The 25,136-nt window shown below is 35.4% G+C and overlaps 1 long non-coding RNA gene and 2 pseudogenes across 1 annotated transcript; 2 read left to right on the forward strand and 1 right to left on the reverse strand.

The window, feature by feature from the left end:
- Nucleotides 1-1,935: 1,935 nt before the first annotated feature.
- On the forward strand, nucleotides 1,936-3,476 carry LOC120114379. The gene is made up of 3 exons (XR_005515390.1): nucleotides 1,936-2,126; nucleotides 3,045-3,103; nucleotides 3,226-3,476. It is a non-coding gene; the product is annotated as an uncharacterized LOC120114379 (long non-coding RNA).
- A 668-nt stretch (nucleotides 3,477-4,144) lies between these two features.
- Nucleotides 4,145-8,335, forward strand: LOC120114445 (annotated as a pseudogene).
- Nucleotides 8,336-17,244: 8,909 nt separating this feature from the next.
- Nucleotides 17,245-20,097, reverse strand: LOC120114415 (annotated as a pseudogene).
- Nucleotides 20,098-25,136: the final 5,039 nt, after the last annotated feature.

Below are 25,136 nucleotides of genomic sequence, written 5' to 3' on the forward strand. Positions count from 1 at the left end.
CCCTACCATCAACTTACCAAGATTGCTACAATTCGTGTGATGAGTGATCGAGGCTGCATTAGAAGTAACATGGTACATTGCACTATAGTCAATCACCCACTGATCTTAACCAGTAGAATCAACATGTGCCTGATTTTGCCCAGCAGTCCTGTTATCATTACGTTACGTGCTATTGTGATTACAAAAACCACATGCACTGTCATTAGTTCCATTTACAACATAGTAAACTTTTGAGGTTTCAGGACCAGATATATGATCATCAAGTGTTATATCAGAGAAGTCCTCATCGAACCTATGCCAGCACTGACTGACTAGATGTCCATTCTTGCCACATAACTTACATTGAACTCTAGGTCGTTATCGTCCTCTGCCACGAGACCTCTCACGTGTGTAGGATAAATGATTGGATCAATATTTTTACTTTCCCCGATTCTTGTTAGAATTAGACTCGACATTTCCTTATGCAAGATTAGCACTAATAGGCATAGATTCAGGCTGTTAATCGAAGCCCTCAAGCTGTGCTTCAGCATTAATAAGCATGGTGTAGATGCTGTCAAGTGACAGTGAGTCACACATAGCAGATATGACTGCAATGAATGGTTGATACTCCCTTGTAAGACCTTTAAGGATGCTCGCAACATGTTTAGACACTGGGAACTGGGCTTCCATAAGAAGTTAATGCATCAGTAACTTCTTTCATCTTTGTAAGATAAATTCGCATTCTATCTTCTCCTTTCTTGAGGGATTGAAGCTTGTAATGTAAACTCATTACAGCAGTGACAGAACGATTAGCAAAGAATTGCAAGACTTTATTCCATACCTGAGCTGATGCTTCAACACCAACAAACTAAGGGAGTAAGTGAGGACTGACCGTTGACAACAACCAAGACGCTAACACACTATCTTGGGCCAGGAACTCCTCATACTCTTCATTGATAACTGCAACTCCTTCTTCACCAACCACAGTTTCTGGAGGAGGCATCATCGTTCCATTCAATATTCGTTCAAGATGATGACTCCTCACAATGAGTAACACATGTTGTTTCCAGAGAATGAAGTTTGTTTCATCAAGAATCACGTTCACCCTTTTATTAGTGAAGACTTTGGTGTTTCTTGAAGAAAACTCCATTGAAGTGGCTATGGAAGAATAGCTTTGATCCATAACAGCACGAACAATGAAAACAAACCCTAGGATACAACAGCAAATGATACCATGTTGAGAGAACGAGTAACCACTACTAAACAACTACACAACCAGAAAAGAATGATTTTTTTCTTATTTCTTAACACTTCACTTTACATGCATTATATAACACTCATACATTCATACGGTTACATGGCTGCTAACAACCCTAACCAACTAACAGCCTAACTATATCAACTCCATGAACAGTAATCAGCTGCAACAACAACTAGCAAACACACGAGCAACTGTGCACACGAGCAATTGCACTAGCTTACTTCAATAAGTTTTAAGCTGAGGCAGGTTCCCAACTTATCTTTGCAGCTTGATAATTGTTATCTCCCATCCCTCCTGCATATTGGGTCAGTTTTGGAATCGAGTTTTGAAGTTGAAGATGTTTGCTTTGAAGAAGAAGAAGAAGAAAGAAGGGGAAAAAAGAAAAAAATAGAAGATGTAGAAGAAGAAGAAGAAGCTGCCACGTCAGAAAGTTAACTGGGTTAAGTCAGCGAAAAACTAACGGAGGTAACGGTAATGACCAAAATGAAAACGAACTAAAGTTTGATGATTGTAATGCAAATTTCAAAAGTTGGAAAAAGTTAGAGTACTATTTATATAGTTTACCTTTATTATTATTAATTAAAATAAAACAAAAATGAAAATATGCGACTAATTGAATCATTAAATTCTAATAATAAACTTCTAATTGTCGAAAGTGAAAAATACAGTCTCTGTACAAAAAAAAATATTCTAAATTTCTTTCCCCTCTCTTTGTTTCTCTTCACCTTTCTCCTTTGATTACTCTACGATCTCTCTGACTCTCTCTCCGGTTTTCCATTTCACTGGATCGGCTAATCGGAGAATTCACAAACAATGTCCTATTCAGATTCCGACTCTTCCTCCAGCGCTGGTGACTACAAGAATTTCAGGCAAATCAGACAAGAAAGTAAGTTTTTTCTGTATCTCTTTGTTTGAAGTTTCTTTTTCAATCTAGTTTAATGCTCAGACATCAATATTCTGTGATCATTTTTCTAAATCCATCTCGTTGACAATCGTTAGTAATAGTTTGACTTAGTCATGAAATTTCAACTGATTTTTTTTTCGGAATTAGTTCGTCTGTTAAGTTGATTCTCAATGACTGGTTCCACAACTAACATTTTTCAGATTGAAGTCCTCTTATTTTGATAATAATGTACTTCAAAAACAAGGAAAAATTTGGATAAAGAAAAACGATATCGTGATTTTTTTTCATAACTAAACTGCAGAGCTGTGTTTTATATCTTTCATTTGTGTATTTTGATATATAAAACATTGGTAAAAAAAATGAAGAATGCGAATGACTTCGACATAAAACAATGCTAACTCAAAGCCAAACATTAGTTCTGCGACTGTTCTATATGCTTGCATTATATGTATTTTCGTATTTTTTTGTTGCTGAGAACTATTTTAAGAATGGTATTTCTTATGACTAGAAGAGATAATTTTTTCTCGACTTATGGTTGATTATTTTGTATAAGAGTGTTTCACCATGGAATTATGCATAATAGGGATGAGAAGTTAAAGGCAGTTTTTATTTTTGCACTTCGTAGAAGTTTAGGGTTGTTTCACCAGTATAGTCAAGGGGAGATGCCTGAACTTAGAAATTTCACTGCCCCTAGGTAAGTGCTTTTATTGAGGAGCCTTGGTTTTCTTCCTAGGCTTCATCTAGTGTTGGTTGTTCCTTCGCTTTCAAGGCTATTATATTATTTAAAATGCGTTTTATTTTTTATTTCTATCTTCATGCATCCTTTTGGGGTGATCTTGTTGCTGATTATTTTTTGGTTTTTTAACTGATTTCTTGTTTTTATTTATATTTTATGTAAAGGATTATTATACGAAATGCTTCGTTCTACACAAGTGAAGAATTCAAAATCTACATGGAAGGTTTGCTAATCTTGTGATTCTTTTTGGCCATTTATTGGCTTGGCTCTGTTTTGTTTCTATTGTGTACTATTTACTAGAAATGTCATTCTTATTTCTCTTTATTCTCAATCTGTTCTAAGCAGGTGTTATCATGGAAAAAGTTACGGTTAAGATAATGTCTTACTCTTGCAAGATGGCTGACATCACATCGAAAGGAGTTTCATGTAAACTCTGCTTTTTTTGGTCCTCTTAATGGTTACATAACAATTGGTCTAACTGGGTGTGGAACTAGATCATTATAAGCTTGGAATCTTAAAATTTGAAGGATCAATTTGTCCTGCTAGCTTAACGATTCTGTACTTGTTGTGCAGTGGTAGAAGATATACACAGACGTAGGCAGCCATTTCCATCAATGGATGCTATATACTTCATTCAACTAACTAAAGAGAAGTAGCGTATATTCCCTTTACTGAGTTTCAATGGTTATGTCTTTATCTGGCAGGGTGGCCCCCCTGCCCGCCCTTTTTGGGCTGAGTTTTTTTGTAGCTGATCACATTTTAGTCCATTTTCCTCCCTATTGTTACACGTTATACTTTATATTGCAGGAACACAGCAACACATGAAACACCATATCCAGCATTTTCCCATGTTATCTTGATTTTCATAGTTCTGACTTTTGACTACCTATATCTTAGATGAACTCATGTCATACTTGTGATATCAGAAACAAACCTGGCTTTATTTTCTAACTAAAAAATTTCCCTTTCAATGATGCTTGCATGAACGTATATTTTTGCTGAAGATGTGGTTCTGGTGATCAATTTTAAAAGAACCATTTATGTGAGACTTACATAACACATAACATTATAATATTTCTCCTGAAGTTTTTTCCTCCTCACCCTTATTTCTGCACTTATTTACTTTTGCAGCGTTGTTATGTTCTTGTCAGACGTGACTGGAAGGACACCCTTATATAAGAAGTATGTGCAAGATTTTTACTCCGTATTTGTCCTTACATGTGTGGTTATGTATCCTGAATCCTGAGTATATTACAGCTTCTGATATGCATATTTTTTTCTTGTATTTGGTGTGCGGAGAAAGGGCATTTGTTTACTACAGTTCACCTATTCCAAAAGAACTGGTGCACATATCAAGAAGGATTCAAGTGTCTTGCCTCACTTAGGTAAATTGAGTGAGGTTAGGCTTTTGTTCTTCAGATTGGTCACTGCATGAAGCATTGATTGTGCAAATAGTCACATTGTTTTGTCTTTTTTTTTCTTGTTCTTTTTCCTTCAATTGATCATTGAGTTGTCAGATGGTGCTCATTGTTTTCTGTTGGCATATGAAGATGAACTTGGAGTGCTTTGGTCACTAAGTTGAATACCATACAAAACCTAGTCAGAATTAAAGTTGCATAAATTCAATTAAAATAGTGGTTTTTAGCCTCTCTTTTTTCAAATAAAAAAGCATATATAACGGACTAACTGATGCCTTGATATCATTTGAAGATCATTTAATTTAAATTTGCTTGGAAGGCACAGAAAAACACCTAGGTTGCATTTTGAGATGCAAATTTTGGTCAAAATGAATCTTTTCAAGGCTTGTTCATGCTATATCTTGGGAAGGATATGGTTTCTAATACTTTTAATGACATAGGATGTAAGCTTATATTTTAGATTTATAATTTATCTAGTTGGGCTTATATGATCAAACATCTTCTAGCTAGTTGTTTTTCTTAATTGATGTTAAAGTGGTAATAGCTTGTCAGGTTGTTAAGATAACATTTATTTTCTTCACTAAAGGGTTTCATAAATGATCATGGGAAGGCTCTAGAGGACCTTTTTGGTGATGAGGAAAATACCCGCAAGGGTGATGCATGTTTTAATGTGATGGCAACCCACACTGCTACAGTTGTCGCTTCATTAAGGGCATATGCAACCTTTTCTGATCTTTATTCTAAAATGTTTGGAGCATTTTCTGAGACGTGTTTATTTATCAGGAGTTCCCTTTTGTTTGCTACTGGGCTGGCAAATCTCTCGATCCAATGACCATGACTACATTTCGTGATCTAATTCCCACCAAGATTGTAGCTGGAATCTGGAGTTGTCTTGTGAAATGCAAATCAATTCCTAACTTTCCTCATAAAGAAACATGTGAGTTGCTAATCCTTGATAGATCAATAGATCAGGTTTTCATATTAATATTGGTTGCTGGGTAATGTGATCCGCATTTTATACTTTTCCAATTTACTTATAACAAATGGTTAATTTCGTATCTAGATTGCTTCTGTCATACATGAGTGGACTTATGATGCCATGTGCCATGATTTATTGAATATGGAGGGGAATAAATATGTGCATGAGGTATGTTCCATTAGATCACTGTGTGTATTCTTAAGTGCTCTGAGAATTTTCTTTAGGTTCTGTATACCAAGCACGTGTACTGTTCAGGTTCCAAGCAAAACAGGAGGCCCTACCGAGAAAAAAGATGTTCTTTTGGAGGAGCATGATCCAGTATGGCTTAAGCTTCACCATGCACATATAGCAGATGTACGTATGCTGCTTTTGTACCTTTTCACAACCTATATTTGTTTGATTTTCCGATTCCCTCAAGTACCCATTTTGCAATTTTTTCAGACATGTCAACATTTTTTAAAAACGTCAAATTGGTAATGCATATGGGATCTTCACTGCCTTGTGTAAGGAAATAACTTGTACAAAAATGAATGCATTCATATATGAACCATCTCCACTGTCCAGTGTCAAATGCTGATTGGCTGTTGGTTTATTCTTAGGCCAGTGAAAGGTTGCATGAGAACATGACCAGTTTCATATCAAAAAATAAAGTTGCACAGCTTCAACATGGTTCAAGGTTTGGTTAATGTTTTTACTTCGTTATGTTCTAGGGATACTGTTGTCTCACCTTGCGCCTTTTGAATAGTTTTCATCATGTTATCCATTTCACAGAAAGTTGTTTAATTTGATTTTGAATCTTTATTGTACGTTCTATGATTCGTTATTTGATTATGGAAGAAAGTTGTTAGATTGATGTTTTATCTACCTGGTCATGGTTATTAACCAAGATGTCAGAACAAGTTATTAATACTGAAATGAAACGTCTGCAAACTGGAGTTAAATATCTATACATGATGCAACTATAACATTTTGTTCTTACTGAATTTATTTGGAAATTTTAGCTATGTCATTACACTTGTCTCATCATGAAGTTCAAACATCTTTATAGAGAAAGTGGTGAACTTTCAAAAAGGGAATTACAAAAAATGGTTCAAGCTGTGCCTAAATACAGTGAACAAATTGACAAGCTCTCTCTTCATGTTGAGGTTTGTTATCTCGTCTTTGCAAAAGCATGGAACTATTTGCCCCTGATTTCTACACTGGTTTGCAAAGAGAAGCTGTCTATCTTTGAACAAGTAGATTCTTTGTCACTCTTTCATTTGAATTTCTAGATACTACTTTTTGATAATTAGTTTAGCTCTTTAGCATCTCTTTTCTTTTACCCTATATTTCCTTAGTCAATATCCAATTTTCATTAAGGCCTTGTAACCGAAACAAACAATTCAGATATTTGGATGAATGTTGATGCTTCAAGCTTCACTAGTTTCCTAACCAATTTCAGATGTATGCTATAACTGAAAGAAAATGTACCTTATAATCAACTATATATCGTAAGATCCATGGGTTCATGCAGGTTGGTTTTATATATTCAGATATCTGGAAAAATCAACCGATTCATCAGGGATCAAGGGCTTTGAGAACTTGGGCAATTGGAGCAAGACCTTGTTTTTGGTGATGCCGGAATGAAAGATGTAATTAAATTTCTTTCTACAAATGAGGTAAGAACTTCTACCAGTGTAAATAATGTATCCTACTTTGTCACTTTGTCAATGTCACTTATAAAATATTACTCTTTGCAGACAGCATCTCGTGAAAATAAGGTGCGCTTATTGATGATTCTTGCCATCATTTACCCTGAGAAGTTTGAGAGTGAAAAGGTTCTTAATTTGATGAAGGTTTCTTTTATTTTCTCTCTTTCATTCTTTCTGTTTCATCCCCTCCCTTCCCTCCTTACTCCCCCAGGATTAGAAGAACACCCTTTTCTTACTGTGTCTGGAAGGAAAGAAGGAATGAAAGTGGATGAAAGGAAAAGCTACTCCCCTTTTCCATCATTTTCTTTGTTTTTTACAAAGGAAATAGAAAGAGGGGAAGTACCAAGAGGATTTGAACCTTTTATTGTAACTTTACTCAAGGCATCTTTCTTTCCTCCATTTTCCATCATTCTTACCAAACACGAAGAAGGAAAAATGACTCCCCCTCAACTTTTCTCCGTCCCTCTATTTTCTTTCCTTCCTACTAAAGTTAGGAGGGATTTGAGGTCGATCAGTTTACAGATTGCTAATTATATTTTAACCTTTTGTCAGTTAGCAAAACTATCACCCGATTGTTGTGTATATGAGATTGCTGGTGCCACCATCAGATGCCCAAAAAAGTTCAGTAGGTGCTCTCTCTTTGAAATTTGATATTCATAAGGTAATTTCTACTAGTTCAATCTCTGCTTATGGTGGTTGATTTGGTGTTGCCATTTACTAATAAATATGTTCATTTCTTCTTTTGTGCTCGTTTTCTTGTGAATTGCCAGAAGAAGCATGCAACTAGGAAAGACTGCAGCGGTGAGGAAGAAACATGGCAATTATCACGCTTTTACCCTATAATAGAGGTGAGAAAGAAACACATAGTTCTGCAGGATGTTTTTCCAATGTATTAGTCTTATGAAGTCTCCAAAATGTAAAATGTTAATTAATTTATTAATACATCCATCTCAACGCAATAGATTTATCTACAGAGGTGTACTATATTTCACGTGGGTCTAAATCTTTCAATGAGATTATTTTGCAGTTGTCTTGTTATATAATTGATTCCTACGGGCTACATCTTTCAACAAATTATCCAAAACGGAAGTAAAATGACAATCTTGCAATTTTGTATTTGACATTTTAAGAATTCATGGCAGAACACATGGATTTGTTTTCCTTTTCTAAGGAGCTTGTTGAAAAACTTTGCAGCGGAGAACTATAAAAGGATGATTATTCTTGCATGAAGGATCCTAGTCCATCTTTCTATGGAACATCTCAAGCTGCAACTATACATGATTCATGAAGCTCCAGTTGCTCATTCCATGAGATCGAGAAGGACACCGACATGGGCTCGGCCACGCAGCTCAGATAATTTTTTTTAGAGAATTACCCGGTTTTTTTAGATCCGGGTCGGCGGGTCGACGGGTCGGGTCAACCGGGTCGGGTAATTTTGCACACCCATACTAGGAACACACCTTTACCGATCTGAGAAGTCTGGGATGGTAGCCTACTCTCGGGTCCTATCACGATCGGCAGCAGCGCTAACACGGACCGTACTGATTTACCAAACAGGAAGAATCGGATATAGTCGACCCTCGGTCAGGGGAATCACGAGTACTTTCACGAAAATAAATTTCAGATCAATTATATAATCAAATCCCAAATAAATAATAAAAAATACTAAACATTTTTGGATTAACAGGCTCGATTCGAGGCTTTTAGGTTAAAATTTGCAAAACGGGCCACAAAATCGGACTCAATACGTCGAAAAAGAACAAGATGGAGGCTTTTAAAAAAATTCAGCACCAATCAACAGTCAAAGTCCAACGCCAGTCAAAGTCAACGACGGTCAACGGTGCGGTGCGTCTGGATCGGTACAGGTTGGCGCAGTTCAGATTTGCTGATTCGAGTTATTCTGACTGGGCTGATTCGGGATTTTGGGTTTGGGCCGACAGATACGGGTCGGTTCGAAAGCGGGTACGGATTGGGTCGGAGCGGATCAGATGGGTTGGATAGTCGGATCGAATCGAGTAAACAGGTTGGGTTTTGACTGCTTCTAGAAGCTTACTAGGCGATGGACCTAACCCACGCGCAGCGACGGCACGTGCGGTGGCTTCTGTTGACGACAAAATTATAGAAAAATTTATAAAATTATTTTCAAGCGTTTTAAAGCACTTACCAGCCTTGGTTCACAACGGTGAACGACGGAGAGTTCGATATCGCTTCGCCAAAAACTTGTTATCGCTCACCTCTCCTCACACTCGTGACGACTTCAACAAGACGATCGCCACTGGACTCAGGATAATGCAAGGATTTTGATGACACAGACGATAAGCAACCGGAGCTACGATCAGCGATAAAACGACGATTGAAAACCTTTGTTAAAAATTGCAAAAGAAAAAGGAAATGAAGAAAGAGAGAGTTTTAGCTTTCCAAAAATGGAAATTTCATGGGAAAATGAGGTTTTAATCCATCCAAATAAAAATGGGTAAATTACACTATAGGTCCTTGGGCTTTGGTTACTTTCTGATTTGGGTCATGAATTTAGCCAAAAATACAATTTAATCCTTAAAATTTATCAAAATTTCAATTTAACTCTTAAAATTAAATTACGAAAAATTTAACCCCGGAATTGGGTGTCACACTTAAGCCATCAATGTTGCTGTAGGACTGGCAAGCATGCCTTGTGCTTTCTTATCATTAATGCTATTCCCATTTCTATCCGATTTGCATTTTAAAGCTTGTTTTCCTACCTTATCTCAGTGATTCAATTCTAAGATACACATCGAGAAATTTCAAGAAGTTCGGCAAACGCATTCTTGTGTTTATAGTAGGTGGTGCTACAAGATCAGAGGTATGTAAAAATTTATGGTCCTCAAGACCATGAGGTTATATTGTTAAAAATGATAGAGCATTTCTGATAATTTTTGTGATCTCGTAAAATGTCCATGACCCTCCACAGCTTATCACGGTATTGAATTTCCAACACCAAAATATTATCATTTCTACCTATTTGGTCCGCTAAATTTGAATTTGTGATGATATGCAGAAAATGAAGCTGCTGACAGCACATGAACCGTCTTTGGATGATCTACAGATATAAACGAGGTGGAGTGAGAACTTGGGAACGTGTCTTTGTGCTCCATTCTGATCTGATTTGTGATCATAGATCTGTGATTATTTCATTTCATTCATACCCATTTTTAACACTCGAATGAAGAAAATGTCTGCCCCTCTTGGCCATGTGCCTCTCCAAAATTCATTGTCCTCAGCGTCAGAGCTTCATTCTTGGTCGTTTATTGTAATTGATGTGCAAGAGGAAGTCACCTAGAGATTCGCCTGTATAATTTATAAACATGTATTATTTTTACTATTTGCATTTTCATTGTACTCTTTTTTGTACATAAAAAGTTAAAAGAATAGTGATGATAACTGATTAAATAATTACTAGAATAGACTGAAATCAAAATTCAATTTGCTTTTCTTTTAATAATTGGCATTCAAGACCTCATAAATTGGGACAAACAAACTCACCTAAACAATTAAACAAGCAGTTGTGCTATCAAATAAATATATCTGCTTGACATAATCCCTTCATCTACTTTCAGTGAAAGCGATATTGCACGACTTCTTCCTGTAATTTCTTGATCAGGTTTCCACCTAACGAACACGCTTTTCTTTTTCTTTTTCTTTTTTTTTTCTCTCTTCAGTTTATACATCTTATCAATAAGTTCCATTTGATCCCATAGTTATAAGCATTGGTTTACACTCTAAAGCCTGAAAAGATATATAGTCGCTCATCAGCTGAAGAAGATTTGCATTAGGGTTTTACTACCCGACATATAGCTTGAGAATGAGATATGAATCAACGTGTTTGACTAAAATCTCTGATTAAATGACAGATGTAGCTTTCAGTCACTCTCAGATGGCCACAAAGTTGACACTTTTATGCATTTCTTCGTCTTCTCAAAATGATTCTTGATTTCTTCAAGGGAACGAAATCATGATTCATGGATACTATTAACAAATCATTATCCCAATTAATATATCGCTTTAGTGTTAACTTTTCAAACCCTTTTAGTTCATGTTGTTTTGCCTCCTTTTGATTTTATTTTCATTAAGAAACAACTTTGAATTAGTACAGATGACGGATTTATTGACAAGTCCATCATTAATTCATGATTATAAATGGAGAGAGAGAGAGAGAGAGAGAGAGAGAGAGCCTTCAATGTTGAAAACAACTGCTCTTACTGATTGATTGTTTCTAACTTGAAGAGAACGAAATCATAATTCACCCCATACAATCTAAAATCCCTGTGCAGAAAGTGATATAATCCTAATTTCCCCTCTGCACTTTATTCTCTGGTATTATTGTGTTATCTTTTAAAAGAAATCTATATGCACATTGGAGCTAGGGTTACATGAGACGGGAAATAGTCAAATTAATAGGACCAATCTGTAGAAAGTTGCTACTGTCAAACTCAAATTAGATAGAGTTGTGTTCCATGATCTGCTGCTACTATTAGGGCGCTGAAATTTGATGCCCCCCCAGACAGGTAGGTAGAATAATTATTGATGGACCTTGTTCACATGTATTGTTTGTGTCATCTTTTAGATTTTAGAATGCATTTTCTCTTTGTTTAACGTCTGATGGTTAGCCTTCTGTTCCATGTGAGGAACATGAAAGCTTTCACGTCTTCGTTTTACTTTTCTTAACCTTCAAAAGTGAAACCATCATTCAACAATATTCAATTTGACCCTCATCGTGTTACGTATTTTGTACATAAATTCCTAGTCCGGGTAACGTTTTCATATTTTCTTTGAGGAATTTCAGATCCAAAACAAAATGGGTATTGTTTTGTGCAAGTGTTTTTGTCTTTTTAACTCAACTGAAAATTAGAGGTTCATAAAGTCAAGAGCTAACTTAGATTTATGAACAAGCAAATCTCTATGAAACTAAGAGTTTGGAACCATCTTGCCCATTAAGAAAAATATGGTAGTGATCCCCAAGAAAAAGTTAGTTTATATTTCTCTTATCTTTGATGAAAAAATTTTACACAAAAGAGAATTTATCTTCTTGAAACAATGAAATGTCTCTATGACGACGGTAACAACTCATCTCTTCATTTCACCTAACACATATTAATACATGTACACACATGCGATAAAAAATCATCATCATAATGTTTCCTTGAAAAAACGACACATTTAATACAAGTTACACCTACACATATCATCTTAGATCAAGTCACTTCATGACGTTCCTTCAATTAAAGAGGACAAGTGTTGCATCATTTTTGTATCTCCTTTGAGAATCACAAGATACGACTTTTCTTGCTTAAAGACCTCTACAATTGAGGTCTCATAAGAACATTTTTGGATATAGGATCTCCAGAGCTTTGCACCTCTTGAAATGTGACGAATCTTTAACATGATCTCTAGCAGACACAACGTGACATGTTTGAGTCAAAATCAATTCACAACTTATCACATCAATCGAACATCTCAACTACGAGTAATCGTAATAATCCTACACTTGACAACCAGACTAAAGATCACTACAAAATCTATTGGTCAAGGCTAAAACGAGGGATTGAACACTTTCACATTCACATTCACCTCCCTTTCTCTCCTTCCTTATGGATGTAAAAGTTCTTCACACCCGCTGACGACTATTTAATATCAACTACAACCCTTCAACCAAATCAAAAAGGGTGAATAAATTACAATTTTCAGAACTATTTTATTCCATCCACAAATATTATAAAATTGTGTTAATTATTATATCATTTATTATCATCTTTTAATAAAATATTGAATAGAGGCATTACATTTAGACAAAAATCAGGATTTAAATTTACACAAAATAAGATAACACGAACATATTTAATCTCTCGATTAATTAATAAATCTTAATATTTTTAACAAAGTATAACTTTCCTATGTTATAATTTTTAAATATTGGAAGACCCAACAATTGTTTACGTATATTACCATAAAAAAATTAATGTTCCGCGTGGCACTGCACGATCATATGCGCTGGTCCCATACGCTAAGAGACAGGATGATGGTCCTTGGTTTTGGAGTTGTTGTTCAAATCATTTTAGTTTTGAAATTTACACACATAATTTTATATTTCGATGCGTTTATTGGATGTAGTTCGGTACTGACAGACATCTCAGGATATTCCTAATCCTATCAGTATTATAGCTACTATATTTTATATTTAAAACAAAGGGTAAAGTATATAAATAGTCTCTCGATAAAATATTATTTTATTAAGTCATCTGATTGTTAAAAGTTATAAAATAATTCTCTGGTAATTGCTTTGTTGAGTTCCTCTACTATTAAAAATTATAAAATAGTCACTCGACTATTCATTATGTTTCAAATTCGTCCTTTTCTGTTAAAAAGTTAATGTTCATCTGAGCTGGATGTTAACATATTGACTGAGATATGATATTCATTTAAGATTATGAGATCATATTTTATTATACCTCAGTCAGCAGATTAAAGTACAAGTCAGACTATTGTCACATTTTTAACAGAAAAGAGTTAGTTTATAACATAATGAATGGTCGAGTGATCATTTTGTAACTTTCAATAGTCGAAGAACTCAACAAAGCAACTCCATATAATCAGAAGATCATTTTGAAACTTGTAATAATCTAGAAACTTAATAGAACAATATCCTATAGTCGAGGGACTGTTTGTATATTTTCCTTTAAAATAAAATTGAGCAATAATTAATGACGTAATGTGGTCAAGAGGGTACGTACATTGACCAGTAAGATCCAATTCCCATGAATCAATCATCCCCGTATTTCTAATTACTACTTAGTTTAAAAAGATTTATATACTAGGACAAACTACACATTTAATATCCCAATGATCATTTTTATTTATTCTGGTCACCTATTATTTTTGTAAATCGTACATAACATTATGTTTTTGGTTTCATTTTGATCACCCATTGTTAAATAATTAACAGAACTGTTGATGTGATGTTTTTAATTTTTTTTCAATGATGATGCGGTATTATGTTATGGTGACACGTCGACATCACCATTAAATTTTTAACAATAAGTGACCAAAATAAACCAAAAATTAAATGTCAGATATGAGTTTGAAAATAAATAGTTGGGTGATCAAAATAGAACAGAAGTATTAGTTGAGATACTAAACATGTGGTTTACCCTATATATATAATTATTATTTACATATAATTATGTTATATAACAAACAATCCAATTATTTACGTAATTACTTTTAAATTAGTTATAAAATTAATACACCCAATTCAACAAATTTATATGTTATAATTGTTATTTTACATATATTATAATTATGTAATTACATATACATTAATTATAAAATCAATACACTCTAAATAATTGGTATATAAAATATTTTTTATGATACATGATTTAAATACATTTTTATGTAAAATATTTCTTTTATCTAAAAAATATAGATAAATTATATTTGACGGAATATTTTTTTAAAATTAAAGTTATTTTCTTAACCCTAATAAAAAATGAACAAGAGCATTATACAAAACACATGATTGAAACACGTGCCTCGAGTAATGAACCTCCCACTCATACGTAACACAGCCGAATCATTTTCACCTAGTTGTAACAATAATTTCATTAGGACACCCATGATTTTGTTCTTTTTTCTTGTTCTGTCTAAATACAATGTTTTTGAAATTTTCCTTATACGCTAAATGTAACATCGTACAACTATTTAATAATTATTAATTGTGTGGTCCAAACTCTAGCACTATTTTAAGAACATTATTAATTATATAAAACAATATTGATTATTTTCCTTCTTATTAACAGTTGAATTTAATAATTAACTGAATAAATTATGGTAAGTATCCCACGTGATATTTTTGTTATGGTAATAAAATTGACACAGTGGTCCATGACCATACAAATTTAGACTCTACTCATATGGATAACGCGCTCTTATTTTACCATAGTTAGCGTTCACGTTGCTCGATGGCAACTCCCAAGCATTACGAGGACCAAACTGCGTTTCAATAGTAATGTGCATGCATGTACCTTTTTCAAAACTTTGAACATAAATGCCAACAATAAGTTATCTATATTTTAAGTTCCATTTGACCTACAACACTAATAATAATAATAATAAATAAATAAATCGGCCAAGGACAATGGTGCATGAAAATGACTTTAACCATAGTTGTTAATGGCAAGAGAAATTCAAATAGAATGAGCACTTCAATGAGTGGAAACCAAAGAATAATAGAAAGGAAAAGAAAAGAAAAAGTACGATGAAAATGGCATTGGAAGTGGCAAAGATTCTTTGTATAAAGAGATTTCCTGTATCTTGTATACTATCATTATATATACAGTTTTTCCTGTTAACCAAACAAAACATCGACACTGAAGGGAGTGAAAGTCTTTGAACCGTATCTTATACGTGGGGATGTACCGATAGGGGTTGAGATACGGTTGTATTCTTGAAATTTTCATAAAATTTGATTATTTTCTATTGATTATTGTTTAAAATTTCATGATATTATATTCCTAAAATTTTAATACGACTACTTCATTAACACTCTCCATGTAAATTTTATGTTTGTACGTGATTATACGCAGAGGAAGAGAAAGATTAGTGGGTGGCTTAGGTTGGTGAGCATCAACATTAACAAGTCTTGGCCGACAGGAATACTGTCTCTCCTATATCTTAATTAATTAGAAGAAGAACATAAGACGGACAGAAAAGACCTCCAAAGACGTGTGTGTGGTAATAAACCAACAAAAAATTACTCCACGTTTTCATCTTTTGAAAGTTTTTAACTGTTTAGGATGCGGGTGGTGAATTGAATCTAATTCCATTAATGCTTTAAGCAAAAAAGAAGAGACTTCAAAATGCTTTTGTTAAGAGAAAATATACAGATATGTAGTATAAAGGGAAAGGGTAACCTACATTTTCATTGCTTTGGGTCCTATTTGATGAAATCATGAGTTTTTTTTTTTTTTTGGGGGGGGGGGGGGGGCTGTATTAGCAGTAGCACCATTAGCATAGGAATGTTTAAATGATAAGTTACCCCCAAAGATGATTTGATGGCAAACACTCATCTTTATCCTACACAAAGCCAAAGCTTGGAAAATGACTTCCACTTCTTTCATGGTGGGGTTCCAATCTCCCAAAGACACACAAAAAGAAAGACATGACTTGTACAAGTGCTCCTCCAGCTAGAAAGGCCAGGTCCCCAGGGTCCTTCCGGGGTTGCTGACCGACGTACTGAAATTCGGTTTGCCATCCACCCGACCAGCTCGACGAACCTATTGCAAATCGACACATCCACCTTGCCGAAAAAACTCACTTTGGATTCTTCAGCCAATTCCTCTGCAATCATGGTCCAATACTAACGCCCAACCCCTCCTATGGTGGCCTTCCCAGTCCCACAATATCTTTCTCGTATGCTCCTGCCAACAAATAAAGACATTCAGCATAATGATCTTTAAGTTCATGCTCAACTTGCAATAATTGGTTTTACCAATTTTTGAACACAACATTTCTGATAAAAATGTACTTTTAACCAAGTTCAGGGAAGTGGAGATATACTTGGGTTCTAATTTCAGTTTTCAACCCGTTAAAATGACTGTTTGCATCACCGGTCACAAAACTGGACACTGCGCACCATACAAGGCAGAAACCTTGTCCAGTTTTGGTATCATGGTAGAGATTTTGGTCGAAAACAAGGCTGAGTTGGAACCAAGTTCAGTTTGCAGAATGACCCTTTAGATGAGATATGAAGGGACCACCAAGCAGCCAAAGTCAAGTTCCCAAAACCCCTTAGTTTTATCAGGAAGTTATGCATCAAAGAGTAAATTATACATCCAAATTGGGCATGTTTGAAAGCTACAAAGACTGTTGATCACGCTCGTTTAGAAAGGAAATGAGATGGTCATGCAGGACAGCTGCATCTTAAGATCTAAATAAGGAAACAAATGACTAACTTTTTTCAGACGGAAGTTTACAACATTAATTAATAAAATGGTGGATTTGGACTACAAATGAACCTGCTTTTCTTTTCTGGATTCTTAAGAACACAAATATATATCGTGAGTTGGATAAAAAAAAGCGCATACACAGAAGGTAGCATACAAGCCAAACCTGATTGCATAGCTTCGGTATAACTCAAGTGACAGGTGTATGGGTCATAAGTGTTTTATGTTGAAAGAATGGCTTGTTTGTAAACCTCAAATGAATATACAGTCAAGATATGTTCATAAAGATCCTAGAGGAGAAAAAATTACAGTGTTCTCCCTGTTTCGTAACTTCTATTCATGCAGACATTTATATATGTTTTTACACACTAGAAGACTTTTCTGCAATTGCAAATGCTCAAACTGTGAGACTAAGCAGTCGTACGAGTACAAATATTCAATCCCAAAAAATGTTCATTTCGTCCAACCTGACTCTTGAGATATTCTGAGGAAACTAGTACAAAAATGGAGAAAAGAAAGTCGTCAAAAGAATTCAAAAAATCCTACAATTTTCAAATATATAAAGAAATGGAGAAAATAAAAACGTTACACTGAGGATGTTTCAACAAGATCCTCATTTAGCACATCATCCTCACCGTTTGCCAATGCAAAAAGCTCTGCATCCTTCTCTTCATCGCTGGAAAAAACCTTTCGGTTGAGCTTGGAGTGTGCTGCAATGAATAACAACTTTTGAGCCCTCTCCATGCCGACCCTTGAATCCCCATGAGCACCTATCCATCTCAACAATGATCGGTTGCATTTGAATCCGGACGAGGTTGCATGGAGGAAAATAAGCCTAACTGCAACTTTTCCTAAGGACTTGAACTCGGTAAGATAAGTTTCCCATACAAGCCTACTGCTTTGGAGATTAGCAGTTTTCATCTTCCCAGTGATAGGATCTCTTTCCTTCATCTGCACAGCTCGAGCGTATACCGGATCAAGCCCTTCTGTTCTCCATTTCATAAGTTCCATAAGAGCAATATGAGCCTCCTCCTCGATACAAGCCTGGTTATCAGCTTATCAACATCCTTTTCTTGCTCAGCCGTCAAGCATTTAAAAGGGGGAAGGTACTTCCCACTCATGTCTTTTATCAAATAAAGTGGATCGAGTATATATGAAGCAGCCCAAGCTGGGTGGTAGTTCTTCTTGAACCGTCTTTCGATCACTTTCTCTACTACTGGTCCTTCTGCAATGTGAAATTTAGAACACCAATCCTTCACCTTGGTTCTGAGATCTTCCCAAAGTGGCAGACATTGCCCAACTAATGGTCTTTCGGCCTCAATCTCTTGTGCCATTTCCTTGATCAATTTAACCAATGAATGCACTGCCTCTAAATCATTCCAAAACCCCATATCTCGAATTATCTCAGCCACTTCCCCGGCAACCGGATCTTCCATTGATACCATTTTATATGTTTCGTCAATTAAAACCAACTGAAGTGCCCGAGCAGAGTTCAATATCTTCAATCATTGTATAAACATGTCCAAAATTCAAGCTCTCCTCATCATGCAAAGGCACCTTCAATAACCCGGCACTCCCACACTCCTGTAACAGAGACTTTTCAAAGCTAGTTCGAATTTGAGTGACATTATGAAATTTGCAAGCTTCAAGGCGTTATAAGTCACTGTCTTGAACAAAGGAAGCTCCTTGGTGAAGTCCTTATCAAACTGTTGAAACCCTGAAACTGACAACATAGATTAACCATCCAATGGTGCTGATTCTCCAAACTCTTCAATGCTTTAGCCTTGAACTTATCGGCAACAATACCTACACACTGCTGCACGGCATTACTGCAAATGCCGGTCACCGTTTCCCACAGCACCCCCTCTGCATATTTTTGAAGGAACAAAACCATTAACAAAGGCTGCCTTTCGATACAAACTAGTCCCATTGGGCAAATTCACGGACAAGTTCACCAAGCTCCGCTCGCCACTAGCACCGCTACTAACTTTCCACCCATCGGATGAAACCTGAAGAACATAGCATCTCTAATCCTTGCCTCGGATTCAGCTTTCACTTCCTCACTTAACATCCAATCTACTCCCAGCAAGCTCCCTCCTTGAAACTGGCGGTAACCCGACCTGATTAAGAAAAGCTCTGAACTTTGGATGTTCAAGACTTGAGAATGAAACCGACCCACAACACTCGTAAATCCAATCGGCTAACAAATCAACTGCACACTCATCTGGGATTTGCTTAATGTTGGCCCGGATGAAGTTTTAGGAGTTTTTAACTTCTTTACACTATCTTCCAACATAGCCAAAGCACCTAAATCCTCTTTACCTCCAGATAAAACCAAATGATGCTGATTTTGTGTCGCCAAACTTCCACCACTCGTCGTCACAAGCGCCCCAGGAGACGGCAAGTAAGCTAACTCCCCACATAGTCTTGAAGGATCAAAATAGCCAAAGGAGTAGCCTGATAAGAACAACCCGGACCAGAACCAGAAATAGAACCCGAAGAGCTTCGTTTTCTATTAACTTGAGTAGCTGTTCCTGCTGCAACCGTTGTCGGAGATGGAGAAACAGAAGAAATGGGTTTAACAAGAGTATTAAAGTTGGGACATGTTCCCCTCTTTAGATCTGATGCTGTTCTTGAAGGATTAGAGGCCGAGAAAACAGCGTCGCACAAAGAGCATCGGAGTTTTACAGCTTTGGGGAGGCCGGTATCGGTGTTACGAACAAGCATGGGCTCAAGATGTGCCCAATACCATGCTCCTTTACCTTTATAGCCTTGGTTCGAACCATCACTAACCCATCGTACCTTTGTGCACGGCCTTGGCAGCTAACTCGTCAGCTGAGACTGGGTCTACTGGAATTGTTGTTGTATTACTCGTGGCAGCCATTGCAAAGGAACTTAACTGAAAATAATGGAAAATTTGGCAACTCCTCCTCGGTGTTTCACTGAAAGGTTCTGCTTATTCCTCAGTTGTTGTGGATATCGTCGTGATTATTGTCATCGTCTTCTTCTCCTATTAGTTTGCGGGATTATATAACAAAAACGACTTATGGTTTCTCGCATTCAGCCGGGAAAATCTGCCGGCACTTGCCGGATCTTGATTCCCCGGTGACTTCCCATGCAAGAGTAAGTTCAACAGAAGAAAATTCGAAGCGAGAGAGGAAGGAGTGGGTTAGATAAGAAGGTCGTGAGATAGAAATAAAGGGTGAGTGAGAGAATGAGACGGTGTAACGCGCTGGAACGCGCTTTCAAGGTGAGCGTGGGGAATTGTCAAAGAGGGCAGCTGATGAAAAGTGGTGCACATGAGGGTAACATCAGAGTCCCACGTACGGAAAATATTTACTAGCTGACGAACATTGTTGGAATTTCATTTCAAAATTTAAATACAATTTGAAATAAATAAATAATAAATAATCTTACAGTTAACCATTAGTTAGAAGTATTTTTTATGAAATAAATAAATAATTTTACAGTTAATGGCTTAATACATTGTGTTAAACTAATATATCATGATGGTCATGGCGCATGGGAACATCATTCCATTGAAGATTCCTTCTTAATTAAAAGACCATTAAGCCCAGCAGCGGCACCTTAAAATAATGTGTTGCCGACCTCATGTGTTGCATTTACAACAATTTTTTTTTTTGTTGCCATCATGTTATAAGGTTTATCTCATATTAATTTGGATCGATCTAGGTCGTGCACTTAATTTTGATAGGTGAATCTCTCAACAGATTTTTTTTTACATACACAATAACTCGAACCTGAAATCTTACTTAAGCAATATCAAGCTGCTTATCGCTTGAACCAATTCCGTTGGTTGCATTTACAACAATTTTTATGCAAAATTGGATAACATCATGATTTTTCCTTCTTTATTTCCAAGGGGTTGTTTATTTTGTCATTTATAGTGTGGAAGATAGATTAAGTTTGATATATCTTATTCAGAACAAGGTGGTTAGCAATAAAATGTGGATTAGCTGAAATAGTTGAGGGTTGATTTTGGTCCACAAATGGGCCGGCACTGGTCGTCCTATATATAAGTTTATTATTTAATAAACTACGGTGGTTTTTAACTTTACAAATAATTTTAATTATATGATTGTTATTTGATATAATGCAACAGATAGTAATTTTAATTATTTTTAATTAATATTTAACTGAAAATAACACTTTTTGAGTATCACCACTGATAACCGATCTATTGATTGATTAATCCAGATCAGATATTGTAGGGGCAAATGCAACCCTCCCAACCCAGCTTACTCATTCGTAATCATCAGAATTCAAACCCTGACTAATGAAAATATATGATGATGAATTAAAATATTTATGAAGTTAAATATCACTGTCATGTATGTTACTATTTGTGAACCTTAGGCCCAAGGACAGAACCAGGATTTTGGTAAAGAATAACTTTTTTAAAGTTAGGGGAATAATTTCATAATTATCCATAAATATTTAAATTTTATATATATTGAATGTTAAAAAAATTATTGGGTTTGGGGCACAGCCCCTCCCACCTCTTTACTAATTTCGTCCCTGCTCAGGCTCTGTAAATATTTTATTTAGGTGTATTTCTTTCGCGATTTTTTTTCGAAAAATCACATTTTTCTTAAATATTTATATATTCTGAATTTAATACCATTTGCCGTTGATGTGGCGCCATGTGTTGATATGTAAAAACCGGATGCTAGTTTCGTAAATGTTTTTAAAATGTGTCTAATATATAATATGTTATGTTGGGTGATTTTTGTATAAAAGTTAACTTTTTTTTTTTTTGATTTTGCAAAAAAACTTTGGAAATCTTTAAATCTTTTGCACTCTTTTAATTTATAAATTAGTATAGGAAAACCTTTGAGGGTAAATAATTTAAATAAGAATAATTTTATAAAAGTTTTATAGCTATATTTATTTTACAAAATGATGATGAGATGATGATAAGAAATTTTTATAATTTAAAAAATAATAAATTTCATATATTTTTGAAAAATTTATTGACTTTTAAAATTAATTGTTTAAAAATAAAAAAAATATTAAAACAAACTTTTAATTACAATTGCCGGATCAAATGAATTATTATTCATTATTTATTATTTTTTAACAACATTTAATAATGTTTATTCATTTTTAATAATGAATGAATACATTTAATACCGCAATTGTAATTAAAAATTTATTATAATATTTTTTATATTTTTAAACAATTAATTTTAAAAGTAAATAAATTTTTCAAAAATATATGAAATTTATAATTTTTTAAATTATAAATTATTTCTTATCATCATCATCATTTTGTAAAAGAAATATTAGTTATAAAACTTTTATAAAATTATTCATATTTAAATTATTTACCCTCAAATATTTCCTATACTATATTATATGTATGTAATTTCAACAAAAATCAAAATTTATCGAGTTATAAAATAATTTGCAAAAGAATATTAAAGATTTTAATGCATAAAGTTTTTTTCACACAAATAAAATAAATAAAAAAGTTGACGTTTTTACACAAAAATCACTCTAACAGAAAATATTTACATATTAGGCACTATTATAAAAAATTATGAAACTAACACCCGATTTTAAGACATCAACATATGGCGTAAGGCGCGCATAGGACACGCCTTTCTGCAAAAGGTGTTAGCTAAAATATTATCTCAAAGTGTGTCTGACACATAATATTTTAATTATGATTTTTCGGGGAAATCACATATTTCTTACATACGAGATAATCACATAACTCGTGAATAATTAACAACAATCACACACTTAACTCTTAGTGTATGTAAATAAATTGTATATGATTATTACCGATCACGTGTCGATTAATGGCTAATCAACCTATAATATCACTATCTAAAATCAAATCAACACCAATGCTACAATAACTCCCCCAATAATCAGGAAGGATCGAGGGAGGCGGGTGGGGACAGTCGCCCTCTGAAAATTAAAATTTTTATATATTTTATATTTGTTCTATGTATTTTCTATTGAAAATTTACTTTCAACCCCTTTTAGAATTTTAGTTCGCCCCCTAAACTTAAATTCATCTCAAATATACAATCTTATGTTCGCCCCGCCAATAACACCTCTTCGGAGCATTATAAAAGGCTATGCAAACAAAAGAAGAGAGAGGGAATTTGCTTTTGTGATCACTCAATTTTGGTTGGGTGGGAAGGTGTTCTTCAAGGAAGAGAGGAAGGGTGGAAGAAGGTGTGGGAAGGGGTGTGGAGTATGAGAGCTATAGGAAATCTGTCAATAAACAAAGATTTCGGGGGGTTTCCAAGCCGAAATTGTAGAAAGTTCGATAAGGGGTTAGAAAAGGTGATCGGAGTAGGGTTTCCAAAAGGAGAAGGGTAGTTTGGGAGTTTAGAGGAGGGTACACGGTTGTATCAGTATAGTACGGGATTTTAATCAGTTTGGGGGTTGGTTTGATAAAGTTCAGCATAATGGTAAGGAAGAAAGTGTTCTTGGTTAGTGTTTAAGACAAGTTGCTATAGATGGAATTATCAGTCAAGGGAAAGTTGGAAATTTGTGATTGAAGTGTTAAGTCAAGAGCCTATCAATTTTCTGATTTTAGATTGGATTCGGGGATTTTATTGAAGTTCAATATATTGAAATATCTAAGAAGATTTAAGTATGACATGAGTCTTGTCGTGGAAAGGAAATTTTTTTTACTTCGATGGAAGCAGATTGACCAACAGGTTGGCTATTTTCAATACGGCATGGGGCTGGACACTCAGTATACTGCTCAGTGCAGGCAGCACATGGGATCGACATGGGACTAGGCTACTCTGCATACTACTCGGTGCAGACAGTAGGTGGGAGTGGCAGGGTTTTCGCAGGGGATGGGAGTTCACGGTCAAGTCTGGCAGAGCAAGTTGTAGATTGTGGCGGCTACAGTACGTCTGCTGCGATCACTGTACAGACAAACTTACTTGCTGGAAAAATTATGGGCGATTAGTTGTTTATGGGGAAATGGTTCACTCATATAGATTTTATTTGAGTATTATAAGGGAGATATTTTAAAAGCCTATTTGGAGTAAGCAAAGAGTGTAAGAGGAGAAAGTCACATCAAGAGATTTTGTCAAGTTGGGAAGGGTGATTACGAAAGTGGGATAAGAGATTGAGGGGAGAGAAGGTTGCATGTACATTTCAAACTATCAATAGAAAGATTACTACCTTCTTCTTCTTTGTTCTTCAAAGTAATTCCATCGAAATATTGGCTTTCAATAGAGGGTGTAGTGATATTTGGCTTCCCTTTTCGATTGTTCATTTTAATAGTGAAATGTCAGAGGAGGTTGTGGATTTAATGAAACATTTGAAATTCACGGAGGAGGAGTCTGAGGACATATCTCCACCAAGAGTTATTACTGAAGATGACGTTATGGAAATGGATAAGTGGATCGTTGCGAGGATTATTGGTTACAAGAGAATTGATAGCGAAGTGGTGTTGTGGGTCTTTCGTTCTAATTGGGGTTATGCTAGACTCTTGGAATCTAGCATATTGAAGGACAATATGTTCCTTTTCAAGTTCAAGACACTCTCGGATAAGCAAGCTATTATGAAACGCAACCCATGGAGTTTCGAAGGATGTGTTGGCTATTGCTCACTTTGATCCTACTTTGAGTCTCGAAGAGTTTGATTTTCGGCCCCTTGGAGTGTGGGTGAGAATCTACGAGCTCCCTTTGGGGTACATGAAAATTGAAAATGCAGAAAAGATAGGCAATAGAATTGGGAAGACTATTGCTACTGACACAAGACCTGGAGATGGAAGAATGGGCGATTACCGTCGTGTTAGAGTGGAGATCGATTGTACCAAACCGTTGCGAAGATGTGCTAAGATGGGAGTGCATGCGAATGGTGAACCGATGAAGTATCTTCTAAAGTATGAAAGGCAGCCTTTGTTCTGTCATAGGTGCGAAATTATTGGTCATGTCCTCACGGAATGTCCGGGCTTCACGGACCAACTGCAGCAGCCACTCTAATTCGGGGAATGGCTTAGAGTGTCACCTATTAAGAGATCGAAGAAAGTAGCACTAGAAGGAAAGAAGGATATCTACGTTGAGGGGGAACAATGGAAGTCAATGGCTAGCTCGGCAACAGCCCTCTTTCAGAAAGGGAACAACTCCTCGGGAAGACCGTGGATGCCAGACGGATTTGTTTCACTCGACTAGCTCCAATCACGAGG

Source organism: Hibiscus syriacus, unplaced genomic scaffold, assembly GCF_006381635.1.
Source record: "Hibiscus syriacus cultivar Baekdansim isolate YM2019G1 unplaced genomic scaffold, ASM638163v2 tig00110223_pilon, whole genome shotgun sequence".
Taxonomy (NCBI): Eukaryota; Viridiplantae; Streptophyta; class Magnoliopsida; order Malvales; family Malvaceae; genus Hibiscus; species Hibiscus syriacus.